The sequence below is a fragment of the Heliangelus exortis genome, chromosome 2 (assembly GCF_036169615.1).
Source record: "Heliangelus exortis chromosome 2, bHelExo1.hap1, whole genome shotgun sequence".
NCBI lineage: Eukaryota > Metazoa > Chordata > Aves > Apodiformes > Trochilidae > Heliangelus > Heliangelus exortis.
Genome location: NC_092423.1, coordinates 52,787,823 through 52,800,410, shown reverse-complemented (window position 1 = coordinate 52,800,410; position 12,588 = coordinate 52,787,823).

Genomic DNA, 12,588 nt, shown 5'->3' with positions numbered 1-12,588 from the left:
AGTAGGAAAGCATCATAGGAATCTAATGCTGGGGCCGTATTTGGGCTTATCACAGCATGGGCCAAGTGATCTGCATTGTGAGCTGGAATGTCAGAAATCAAGACAAATGTGAATGTCCTACAGCTTTTATCGTCATCTGGCTCCTGCCTTTCTCTGTATCTTTAACAAGTATTTCTTCCTGCCCCTGTCTCAGGCGTGTCTGCTCCGCCATCCTGCTCTTTGCCCTTTGCCAGTTCCCCTCCCCAGCCTCCCTACCTGTGACCAACTCTCACAGCCCTTCTGCAGTGGTCCCTGGGCTGCAGAGGGAATGGGGCACAGCTCACTGTGGCAAATGGCTGCTTTGGTGTTGCGACACAGCAGAGCTGCTCCCCATTGTGCTCCCATTGCCCAGGGGCAGCTCTGCAGAGCCCTCCTGCCTGCAGGCAGCCTGTGCCCCTGCCCCACTGCTGGGGCAAGGGGAGGTGGGGATGCCAGATGCCTCAGGCTGGGCAGGTCATGGGGGAAGAGGAAGAGGGATGCTTTGAGGGCCAGGCTGTAGGTTGCTGTGTGTGATACAGCTCACACCCCTGCGGAGGAACAGCAGCGTGTGCATTAGGAAAGGCTGCACTGGATGTGTTTCAGATGGTTCTCGGTAACCAGTGACTGGTTGTTTATTAAGCCATCAATTACGTGTTTATAAACAATTTCATCAGGGAGACTTATGACCAACTTGGGAGTAGGTGGCTTGGGAGAGAAGCCTTTTATTGTTATAGAGCCAATACATTAAAAAAAAAAAAAAAAAAAAAAAAAAAAAAAAAAAAAAGCACAACAAAAAACCACCAAACTATTTTTTTAAACTCAGTTTTCCAGTTCATAATTATATTTGCTGGTCCAATTGAAGCTGAGAAGCTATTAACAGATGTGATCCATCAGAGCTTAGAAGGAGCCATTCATATCGCTCAGGGCGAACAGGGACTGTTAGAGTAGCTAATTTGCCTTCCTGGATTTGACAAACCTTTGTCACTCACTTATCCCTGTCTTGGGCCAACAATGTGTCTTGGCCAAAACTACATGCTCGAGGAAGGCCTTTAGCTTTGATTTGGCCAAGATGAAGAATCAGAGACTCCTCCGTGTCCCCCAGGAGTCTGTGAAAATCTTTTTTATCATTTTGACCATTAAGCACGTGTGCCACTTACATCCATGTGTCACTTTTCATCTTTGAGTTTCTTCTCATGTTTTTCTATTTTAATGCTAAAGAGCCTGTCCGAGTACCTGTGAGGGTAGCACAGTACATTTTAGCCCTGCTACCTTGGGTTTTGTTTTGTTTAGATAAGGTAAACGATGTTTTCAGAGAACAGCACTGTTGTGGTGAGCACCAGCTCTCACTTGTCAACCTCCTTCTCAATGTGTGGCAGCCTGGGGAAAGTCCCACTGGCATTGCTCACGTTTACTGACACCCCTCTACTCCTGCTTGTCCAGTTAGAGACAAAACTTGCTTTTGTGTAGCTGATGCATCAGTTGGCATCATCATATCATCTGGAAACCCACCATTCACCCCAGAGTGCTACAAAATGCAGAAAATACTGTGTATTTCCTACTGTTAAAGCATTGCAGCCTGAGTCTAAATCACTTTTTCTTCTAATGGCTCTGTGAGGGTCTTCAGATTCCTTTTTTCTTTGGCCTTGGGCACATTGGCCTCCCTCAGCCCATGAGTAGCACGTGTATTTCTCCAGGCACTTTTACTTGCCACGATGCAGGAACCACCATGAGACTTCATCCATCAGACACGGCCAGGTGGGGGAAAGGTGTTTTTGCAGAGAAGTCAGTGGGCTTCCAGAGGGGCTTTGCTGAGAAGTGTGATGGCCCCATACACCCGCATAGCAGGTGATGTTATTATCTCCTTGGAGAATGGCTCCAAATGGTTCGTGCATTCAGATTCTGGCTGGCTCGCTTGCTTCCAGTCATTGCTTCCTGACCCCAGCCCCTTGGTGCCATGGGTGGTCAGCTGGCCCATGCCTGTTGTGCAGTGGCTCATCCTTCTGAACAGCAGTGTTTATATTCTTACAACGTATGTGCCTTATTTTGTGTTGATCCTGTAAAAGAGAGGGACCAAGATGTGTTGGCAGATTATCCCGATGAGGCTGTACTCCCCATAATAGCACACACCACTGTTAATAGTGTCTGAAACGTTTCGTAAACCTCTGGTATTCACGTGTTATTGTCCTTGGATTGGTGGAATGTCTCCTATGGAACAGTTACTGTTGTCAGTCCTGCAGATGTGTAAGATAAAAATGTGTTCATTTTTTTCCAATTTTTTTTAAAGGTTTTTTTTAATAAAGCTTGTAATCCTTTTTTTCTTTCTTTTTTTTTTTTTTTTTTTTTTTTTTTTTTTAATAAAAAGAGAAAAGAAAATGTGTAAATACATTTACGTACAGTAGGAATAGTGTTCGGCTGTAACGGGCCTTAGTGGTCTTCATTTGATAAACCTGCAGTTATGTTCTGATGTTTCTTGAGCCTTAGGTTGATCTGAAGGGTCTGTAGCACTGGGTACATATAAACTGTACTTCTGCTTTCAGAACCACTTAGCTCTTTTGTAACAAAGAAAAGAAAAATGTTTCTTACAATGTCAATAAAAACACAAAAGCCTTTGTACTTAAGTTCTTAGCTTTCAGCTTTTAAAATATCTCCTTGGGGGAGGGAGTTATTTTTTCGCTTGTCTGGAGAGCCTGGTTGCAATCAGCACACGTATCGCTTCCGTTCATGGTCGTTTGCTTTTCTGTTTCTGCTTCCCAGCCTCTTGCTTCACTTCATTCACATTTTGAAAAAGCGATGGGAAGGCAAAACTGTGTGTTTACCTTTCTCTCTAAAGAAAAATGGCTGAGGGGTTGCAGGGTGGAGAAAAAAAACAAAAATGCAGTGTCACATAGATGAAAGGAGGAGAGAGACCGGCCTGGATAACTCTGCTGCCAGAGCAATTGTTCCAGAGGTGAAGGCTGAGCAGCTCTGGGCTCTGGGCTGTTACATGGGAACTGTGTTTTCCTTCCTCACTTACCAAGAGTCTTTTCCAAAGGCTCAGCCACCCATGGAGCAGCATGGGAAGGAAGCAGAGATGCTCCTCTGGCTGTGTTAGGCTTAGTTGTCCACTCTGGTGGGTTATTGCATGATCTGTGGAAGCACTATATGTCATCTTTTTCAAAGCTGGGCATATTTAGGGACTCTTCCTGTCGAGTATAGCAGTCATGGTGATGTAAAGTTACTAGTGGCCAGCAGCTACAGAAGAAATTGTAATGCTTAGTTTTAAGGTGAATTAGCTGTTCTGATTTCAAGACCTTTTATTTTCATTTCTTGCACCTCAACAAGCCCAGGACTGTGCTGTTGAGCTGTCAGTGCTCAGCCTTAGTCCTTCCTTTACTGTAACAGGTGAACCATTTCCAAAGACAAGGAGGTAACCTTGTGATGTTACTTGCTTACCATAACTAGGTTTAGTTTGGTTTGTGGCTTGTTTTTTTTAACTCACGCTTCATCCATCATTACTCTTTTGTCATTTAGCACAGAGCTTAAGGTTTTGGAGGGATAAGGGGCAGAAGGGAGATGCATAGCATGCCCAGCAGAGAAGCCACTGAGATAGGAGGAGAGGCCTGGGAGTGGTCTGGTAGAGGTAAAGGAGACCGTGCTGCAGGACATGGGGCTTGATGGTGGCCCTGGTGCCTTAACTCATGTGCTGCAACCCAAAATCCTCCCAGAGTGTGGCAGTGCTCCAACATCATCTCACTGTGGGGTGGTGTCTGTGTCTGTGTGTGTGTGCATGTGACAATGGCTTCCTCCCAGCTTCCTCCACCAGCAGGAGGTTGGCAGCAGGTTGGGTAAGCCTGAGGCAAAGACACCAAGGAGCTGTGGGGAAATGAGCAGGCCTGTGGGGATGGGAGTATCAAGTAACAGGATCCATGCTGACCACAGAGCGTGTTTGTCAGGGGCTTAGAGATGAACACAGCATTTCTGAGGACTCCCACCTCTTAATGCTGCAAAGCCATGCAGACATGCATGTACCCAGAGCACCATGCTAAACAAGCACTCGTAGCTTTGCACACCTGCTCCACACCTGGATGTCCAGCACCTGTGCACTCCTTGCTCTGTGCTGTCACACCACCACCTTTAACCAACTCCAACCCTGTGCAGGCTCATGTTTTAGTTACATCTTCCCCATCTGTATCTACCTCAGGATGAAAATCAGGAGGGTGGCAGATACTGTGGAGACCCCTGCCCTCTTCACTGTGGTTGTTTGCTCTGTTGAAGGTGCAGATGACAATGCTGCCAGGGAGGTCAGGCACCAGGATTTGTAGAGGTGAGCACTGCTAGGGTGAGGGTTGGGGCTTCAGGGTGTATTTCTGGTCCTCCAGCCTGACTTGAGATCAGGTTAATGAAGAGCTCCATGTGTAAAGCTGCAGCCAGGGGCAGGAGGACTGGGGTGTCCATGTGGTAAAACTGAAAATACCACCAAGTCCTCAAGAAAACAAGAAATAGCAGGCCAGATGTGGTCCGTACCATCCCAAATCAGTGGATGCTGCTTACCTTCAGTCTGTGCTTTGGTGCCAAGGCTGCAAATTAATTAATTGAATTCATTAAAATTGTTTCTTGCTTCAGAAGGGCATGTACTGAAGAGCACTGCAGTCTGCAAAGCCTGAACAAAACAGAGATAAGCAGCACCAACCAGCAAGGCAAGAAAAAAGCACTCACACAGCCCCCCCCACTACACTTAACAGGTGATGTCACATTACCACGCCCAAGCACCAAACAGAAGGGAAGCACAAAAATCACCATAATGTTGAGGCCAGGCCTGCCGAGTTTGGGGGTGAAGTAGGGGAGCCAGAGGGAAGAGCAGGCTGTGTCAGCCCAAGGTGTTGATGGAGTTACCGGGCAGGCTGGCTGCAAGTCATGGCACCACAGGAAAGCCTAATGTCATTTTTTAGCTTTCCCAATTTTTGTGGGCTCGACTGTGCAATCTTCATACTGTTTTTTCAAAGAGGGGGTAATGGGAAGAAGACAAGTTGTTCTCTGCAGGCTGAAACAAGCTATTTGTGTTAGGAACACAGCTTTGTTACATGATTAGTGCCATGGGAGCCCCTAGGCACCACTTCCCAGTACAAACAACTAATATTAATAACTCATGCTAAAATTGCCTGCTATTTAATAACCCGGGCCTCTTTCCACCCCGAGAACCACATAACCTCTTTGTGTTTCCACCCCTCATGTTCCCACCGTGTCTGCCCGTCTTCCTTCCCTGGCTTCAGACTGACTCTGTGTATTTCCCAGGGAAAAAAAAGGAATCAGTTTGGGCAAGAAGAAGGAAGAATAGCTGGTGTTTAACAGGAACCCTAGCACCCCACGTCCGCCTGCCCATGCACCTCCTTGCTTGCCCCCCCTATCACGGGGTACATCCCCTGCATCCGATGCGGAGCTGCTCGTAGCCGCCGAGTCTCGCAGCCTTGGTCCCCTGTTTCACCCGTGTCCCGAGCACAGAGTGACCCATTTCATGCCTCGCCAAGGAAGCAGCCGCCCTCCCTGCGAGCTGCCCCGGATGGCTGAGACGTGATAGACCAACACTGTGACTCCTGGGTGGGTGGGAGGCCGGTGTGAGTCACGCTTCCCCTCGCTGCCACATGCGGGGCGGCTGCGGCGGGAGAGCCGGGAGCGAGCGGGCCGGGCTGCACCTCCCCGCCCTGCTCAGCCCGGCCCGGCTCGGCGGCGGCACAGTTGGGCCCAGACGGGAGAGAGGAGAGGTGGGCAGATCAGATGGCGCTGAACCGTAAACAGGATCGCTTCCCAGGGGCTGGCTGAGCAGCTCCAGACTTTGCCAGCAGCTCTAGGATGGCTGTCAGGTCTGCGAGGCGGTCTCTAAGCCACCCTGCTCTACAGAAAAAACATTACTAATGTTCCCACGACCAGAGCAAGACAGAAGAGACAAATAACTTGGAGAGCAACATGAAACAGTGGCAAAAATCTGGAAGACAGAGGAGGAGAGAGAAGAAAAACAAGAGGGTGGAAAGCTTCATAAGAAACGAAAAGAGACCCAGATGGATACAATCCGAGAAAAGGCCAGAGACAGAAATAGTAGCACTAATTAGCTGAGCTGAATAGCCCCAATCCTGCTGTACCTGAGCATCCTCCACTGTCCTCAGAGCCCTGGTGCTGCCAGCCAGTGAGAGGGAGTGGGAGGAGGGAGCTGCTCAGACCTGAATGCACAGAAGTATTTAAATTCCTATAGCAACCCTTAATGACGACCTCAAAGCAGAGGCATCTATAGGGCTGGGCAGAAAAAAGGCTTGTGGGTCCAGTCAGCATTTTCTGAGGGAGTATTTTGGGAAATATGTGTGCTCCCCCCTCCTGAGCATCATTCCCACTGCACCTTTGCTGCTGGAAGATTTCCCATCTCTATGACATGAGCAGCCAGCTTTCCCAAGCCACCAGAAAATTCAGTTTGCCTAAACTGGCCTGAGGCAGTTTTGCTTTGAAGACCTACAGTACATCCTGAAGTGCCAAAGGGTCACAACAATGTTTTCACTGGCCAAATTCTTTATCTGCCTAGGAGGCTTTGCCGGGAAAGAGCAGATATGTCTCATTCCTGGCATTGCTGGCTGCTTCAGCCTCCAGTCCATTGCTTTCAGTAAACTCCTTTGACACTGGCTGTGGGACCCCACACTTAGGCACTGACAGAATATGGCTTTTTAAATAGTACTTCAAAGAAAAATAAGAAATGGTCAGAGGCATCTCCATCCCCATCCATCCTCCTGCTGCAGAAGCTGAACTTGAGCTCTCACCAGAGGGTTACAGAGGTAAAAGAGGGCTAAAAAAATCCCACAGCTCATATCTTGTGTTAAAGCAGTCATCAGGCACTGAGCCCTCAGAGTTGTGGTGCTCAGTGGCAAACAGGTGCCTCTCTGAAGTTCCCCAAAAGATGTGGTTGCACATCAAGTTCTTGCTTGCCCAAGCTGGAATCCTCCTCACTGGCTCTGTGTCCCTTGCATTCTTTGCCACCCCATGGCGCAGCATCAGTGGGAGGTCCCAGTGCTCATGGTGAGGTCAGGGGTTGAGACAGCAGAGGATGGAGGCCTGCAGGGCTGCAGTACCTGGCAAAGTGTGCCCCAGCACACATAGAGATCAGGGTTGGTTCCCTCTCAGCACTGAATATCGAGCTCTCCTCTACAGCCATGCAGGCAGAAGCAACATGGCCATTCCCTAGGGATCCTCTTCCTTTTCACATCACACTCAGAAAAGGCAAGCTGCTGACTCAGCTGGCAAATGCTCTCCTTTGGGCAGCACTACTGGGGACACATCGTGGCGCACTTTTATTGATAAACTCAAGGAATTTTTGTCACTGAAGTCTGCACTGCTGCATCCCCAACCCATGCCCACCATGTTGCCCTTCTGCAGGATGGCCCAGTGTGAGCAATCCCAGTGGCACAGCTCCTACACCTGCCTCATGTCCAGTCCTTTCCTTGCCTTGCATGCCTCTCCCTGCCCTTTTCTTCCCTCCTCAAGGCTGGCCTAGCATAAGGAAAAAAAAACCAAAATTATTATATGCTATTTTTTTCCTCTCCTTGGTTGGTCCCTTGGAGATTGCTGCTGTTTTCTCCTAATTACAGAAAATGCTTGAAGCTGTGCAAAGGCTAGCCACACAATTAAGGAGGCAGCAATGCCTTTTGTATCTCCGTGGAGTGCAGTCTTAAACCAATATAGCACTTCTTACTTTCCTTTGTGCCCTGAAACAGCTTGGGTTTCAATGGGCTCTTCACCTGAACTCTGCTTGGCATGGGCAGCCGGAAAGTGCCCAGCTCCAGTTTACCTTGAGTGTCAGGAGAGAAAGAAAGGGCATTGGCCAGAAAAATGTGATAGGGAATACTCCTCTGCCCAGCAACCTCTCTGCTGATGTTGAAGCTGGGGCCTCTTTTGAGAGGTGAGATTTCCAGTTTGTCTGAGACCTGTGATTGCAGTCTTTGTATCTTTGGTTTGAAACACATCTGGGGGCTGGGGTCTTCTGCTGCAGACTCATCTCTGCCTTCAGTAACTCCTGTAGTTTCTGCAGCCTGTGTACCATCCCTCTCTGCCAAGCTTCACTTAGAAGTGCTGGTGCAAAGAGCTTCATTTTGCAGAAATCCCAGGAAATTAAAAAATCTCCTTGGATTTTTTGTTGTGAAGAAACTGCTGGGCATAGGAAAATAAAAATATTTAAAAAATCAACAGTCCTGTAGCAGTACTAGCCAAATAGTAAGGCTTTGATTTATCCAGATAAATATGAGCACTGCTGCACTCATTTCTTCCTTCTCTGTGCATGTTCTCAAACAAAGTCAGGAAAACAAGGCTACAGAGTGACAGGCTCTCTGGTCCCTGCTCCTCTACCAGGTGATGAGTTTTATGTTAACATTGTCCTGAAGGGTCTCCATTAGGTTTGGATGCAAATTTCCTTGCTTTAAAAGAGACACATACAGGCACATGAGAATCAGCCCATGCCTGCCTGGCCTTGCACTAAACTTAAAAATGGAAGAGCCTCAAAACCCAAATGCTGTTCCCAGTGTGCTCTAGATAGTGACATTGCTGAGATTTACTTGTGCCACTGTGGTGTGTTTGGTCAAAGTCTTATTGTTGGTAAAAGCGGATCCACTGTAATGAAAACATCAGATTTAGAGGAAGAAAAACAAAGCAAAAAGACAGCATTTAGTAATTTTAGAACCACCACATGCACTCAGCAAAAATGGGACCAGCCCTGTTTTGAATCTGGGGCATCCTTGAAGGCTGAAGCCATGTATCATGTCCTCAGTGCTGTGGCAGCTGGCCTCCAGGACCAGCTCTTCCTCCTCCACCCAGGGATCATTTCATGCTTTTTACAATACAAGAAGGCTCCAAAAAGCACGTCCAAAACCATTGGGAGGTAAGCACCACAGCTGCCTCACAACTGCTGATGCTGGCATAGTTAGACCTTGGCTCCTGGCTTTTGGTTCCATCCCTGGGTAGTGCAGCTGTGGTAGGGAATTGCCCCATGCCACCCTGCTTCCCAGGGCTGGAAAACCCCAGCTCCAGGTTAGGTCAGGGCAGGACTGAAAAGGAAAACTTCTGAGAGGAAAACAAATGGCAAATGTGAAACGACGAGCCAACTGCTTCCCAGAAAAATCCCCCAGCCGTAGTGTGGGTGGTGTGGCAGCATGGGTCTGTCCCCAGGACTGCTGGGAAGCTGGGGCCCCAGTGGGCAACCAGGGGAGCTGAGGGCAGGGCAGTGGTGCTGGCCAAAGAGCCCATGTCCTGCACAGCCTGGCCAGCCTGGCCTGCCACCATCCTTGAGAGTTAAAGTCAGTGGGGAAGGGCTGGGGTGCCTGTGTGAGAGGTTTTGTGTGGGCAACCCCACTCACAGCTGCAGGGCTCAAAGGCAGGAGGGAAAGTGCTCGCCTTCCCTCTCTCCTTACACCCAGGAGCAGGGCTGGGTGCCTGGTTCGTGCTCACCGTGCTGCCACATTGCCCTCGGTGCCACACATCTCCTGTGCTCCATGGCATGTTGGCTTTCTGGCTTTTAATTAATCCTCTTCCAGCATTTGGCATTCACCCCGGAGGACTCAGCAGTGACCCTGTCTCCCCTACAAGTGTCTTGTCCCCCTGGGCTGCAGCGGTGCTCACGCATCGGGAGCAGCGTGGACAGAGCCATCTTTGAGACAGGGGTCCGAGGCTGTCTCAGCAGTTCGGTGCTGCCACGCTGTGGGAGTCCGGATCACTGTGCGGTCGGTGTCTTCCAGGCTGCGGATCCGCGCCCGGCAGATCCATCCACTCACCCCCCGCCTCGGCATGGGGTGATGCCCAGTGCTGGACCACTCCTGCCCGGGTCCCTCTGGGGACCTCTGTCCCCGTTTCCTCCCTTCATGAAATTACTGGAGCTCTAACGCAGGGTGCTGGTGTGCTGCTCACGCCCTCCCCAGCCCCACTTCTGCTCTACAACCGAGACGTAACGCTCGGCACCTGGCAAGGCTTCAGCCACACGGTCCCGGGGATGAGACCTCTCCATCCTCCACCAACCCTCTCCGGCCTCCCTTTTTAGATGGTCAAGCACTGGCTGGGGCAACCCCCCCAGAAGCAGCAGATAAGGAGGTTCAGGTGTCTGCCCAGGAGGCACGGGTGTTATTTTGCCCTGCCAGCACCCCCTCTCCCTGGCAGTATCCCTACAAGCAAGTGAAGCATTCCCAGCACACCTCCTGCTGCCTCAGAAGAGGGGAGGCAGTAGCAGCCCTGCCACGAAGAGGAATTTGGCAGCCATGTAGGAGTTCCTTGCAGATGCTCTAAACAGCATTTGGAGGTGGCAGCTAAGGAAAATCACGGCTTTGCCCTGGAAGGGCTGGGGGTGGTAATTAGCCTGACTGCAGTTACCAGAAGTAATTAATTGTGACCGCTGTATTAAAGTAGGAGGAAGACAAGTCCACTTCCCACCCTCCTCCAACCCTTGCTTCCCACTTCCCCCAAGACCCAGTGGTGGCATTGCCACTGGGACGGGGGGGCTTGTGAACTGGGGGAGAGCATCACTGCCAGCAATGCCAGCAGCAAGGTGTGCAGCCCTCCCCTCAAAGGGAAACCTGCTCCTCAAGGGAAAGCTTGGGAGCACTAGTGGGCCGGCAGCCCCGAGCAATCTGCAGTTTTCCATGGTCAGTTGTTGGCCAGGAGTTGTTATTATTAGATGGCATATGAATCACCCACAGGATGAGAGCTAGAAGCCTCAGCCTGAGCTGGGCTGGATGCTTATGGGAAAATCCCCGTTTACAGCTTGGCCAAGAGCAGAAAGTGAGCAGGCCTCAGAAAAAGCATCTGCCCAAGACCTACTCTGGTCCTGTCTCCCACTTCTTCCAACGAGGGGGAAGCACCAGCATGGGGGGGGGAGGGGGTTCTCACGTGGCCATAATGGTGTGGTGGGGGAAAGGAAGGAGCAGAAAACCCACAGCCATGCTCATGGCTGCCAGCCCCATGCAAAACATCACAAGAGAAAAGAAACTAAGGGGATGCAAGCTTATTTGATGGTCTGATGGGTTTGCTTAAAAGGGCACAGCCTTACAAAATGGGTTTGAATGAAATGCGAAAGCAAACACTTGAGTTGAGGCCTAAGGGCCCATGTGCCAGCTGGGAGAGGGGGATCCCATGCCTCAAAGCTTTGGGGTGGAGAAGCATTTTGGACCATGTGGATGATAAATTTGTGAAGAGAGGTCTGGCCATGCCAATCCCCTCTCACACAGGTTTACAGCTTCTGTACCTGTGCCATGGCTGCATCTGCTGCAGAGCAACACCAGGGCATGGCACAAGGAGATGCTAAGCAGGTTATCAGGGCTCTGCAGCTGTAGGGCCCAAACGGGCAGAATACTGGGACCTTGCTGGGTGCATTGCAAAAAGAAAGAAGGGAGGGAGAAGGACACACATTTGCTTTTCTGGATGAGAAATCACTGACACACTTTTTTTTCTGTTTTCACTCATTTAAGCCTGGAAATGCAAGAAGACAGCTGAGTAAGTAACAGATCTTGTAGGAACTGCAGCTGCTGGAGTTTTCCATCACTCTCCTCACTAGTGATTTTGTCCATGTTGTTCATCATTCACCCTGTTGCAAATGAGAGAAAGTCTAGTTTCTGGTTTCTTACCTATGATCATGAATCAAATGCATCAATAATGAAGTTCAACCATCAGAGCTATGCTGTTATCTTTACTTCATGCTTAGCTTGTCCTACGAAAATTAAAATAATCCACTATGCAAATTTTTTACGGCACATGAAATACAATTTATATGCATTACAAAGTCATACTAAGACACTTTGTGGAGAGCAGCAGAGTACACACCATTTCTTATAGTCTAACAAAGGAGCTTTTATTTAATAATGAACTATTACAGCACAGTACAAAGATTTGCTTTGTTCAGTCACTAGAAATTGTTTGCAGATTTTTCTAGCCACCGGGAGTTGACAGTTCACTTAGGAAATCAATTCTTAAAGCAGGAGTGCCTACATGCCTGCTTGGCTCAGGGAGAGCTGCAAGCCCAGAGCTGCACGGGGTCCAATCCAGCTCTCTTTTTCAGTGGACTGAAATAGTGAAATATTTCTGGATATATTTCTCAGTGGAGGAAGCAGATCCAAAGTTTCAGCTGTTGCCCCTGGTTGCCTTCAGGAAAGCTTCAAGCTTATTAGCCAGACTGCTGAAAGCAAGGGACAAGAGGATGCACCTAGGAGCAAATTCATACCAGCTGGTCACTACAGCATGAAGAGCCACAAAAGGCTGAGTTGCATGTGGTTGACTGTCAGCTCTCTGCAGCAAACCTGGTATAGATGTCAGGTAGAAAGAAAGGTGTACCATGACTGGGGTGATGCTCTGCACACAGGACAGGCTTTCTGCCTGAGTGGAGCTAGGCACTGTTGGGAAAGAGCTGTGATTTTCTCCCCTCCTAATCTTTTCCTCTGTATTAATAGGTATGCATACCAATCTAGCCATGGGGTGCAGGCATGTGGGGGTCCTGGGGATCCCAGGCCATGTGCTTCCACCCCCAACATAGGAGGTGATGATCTGGAGCAGCTTGTTTTGTTCATACAGGTCAGGCCAGATTGTACT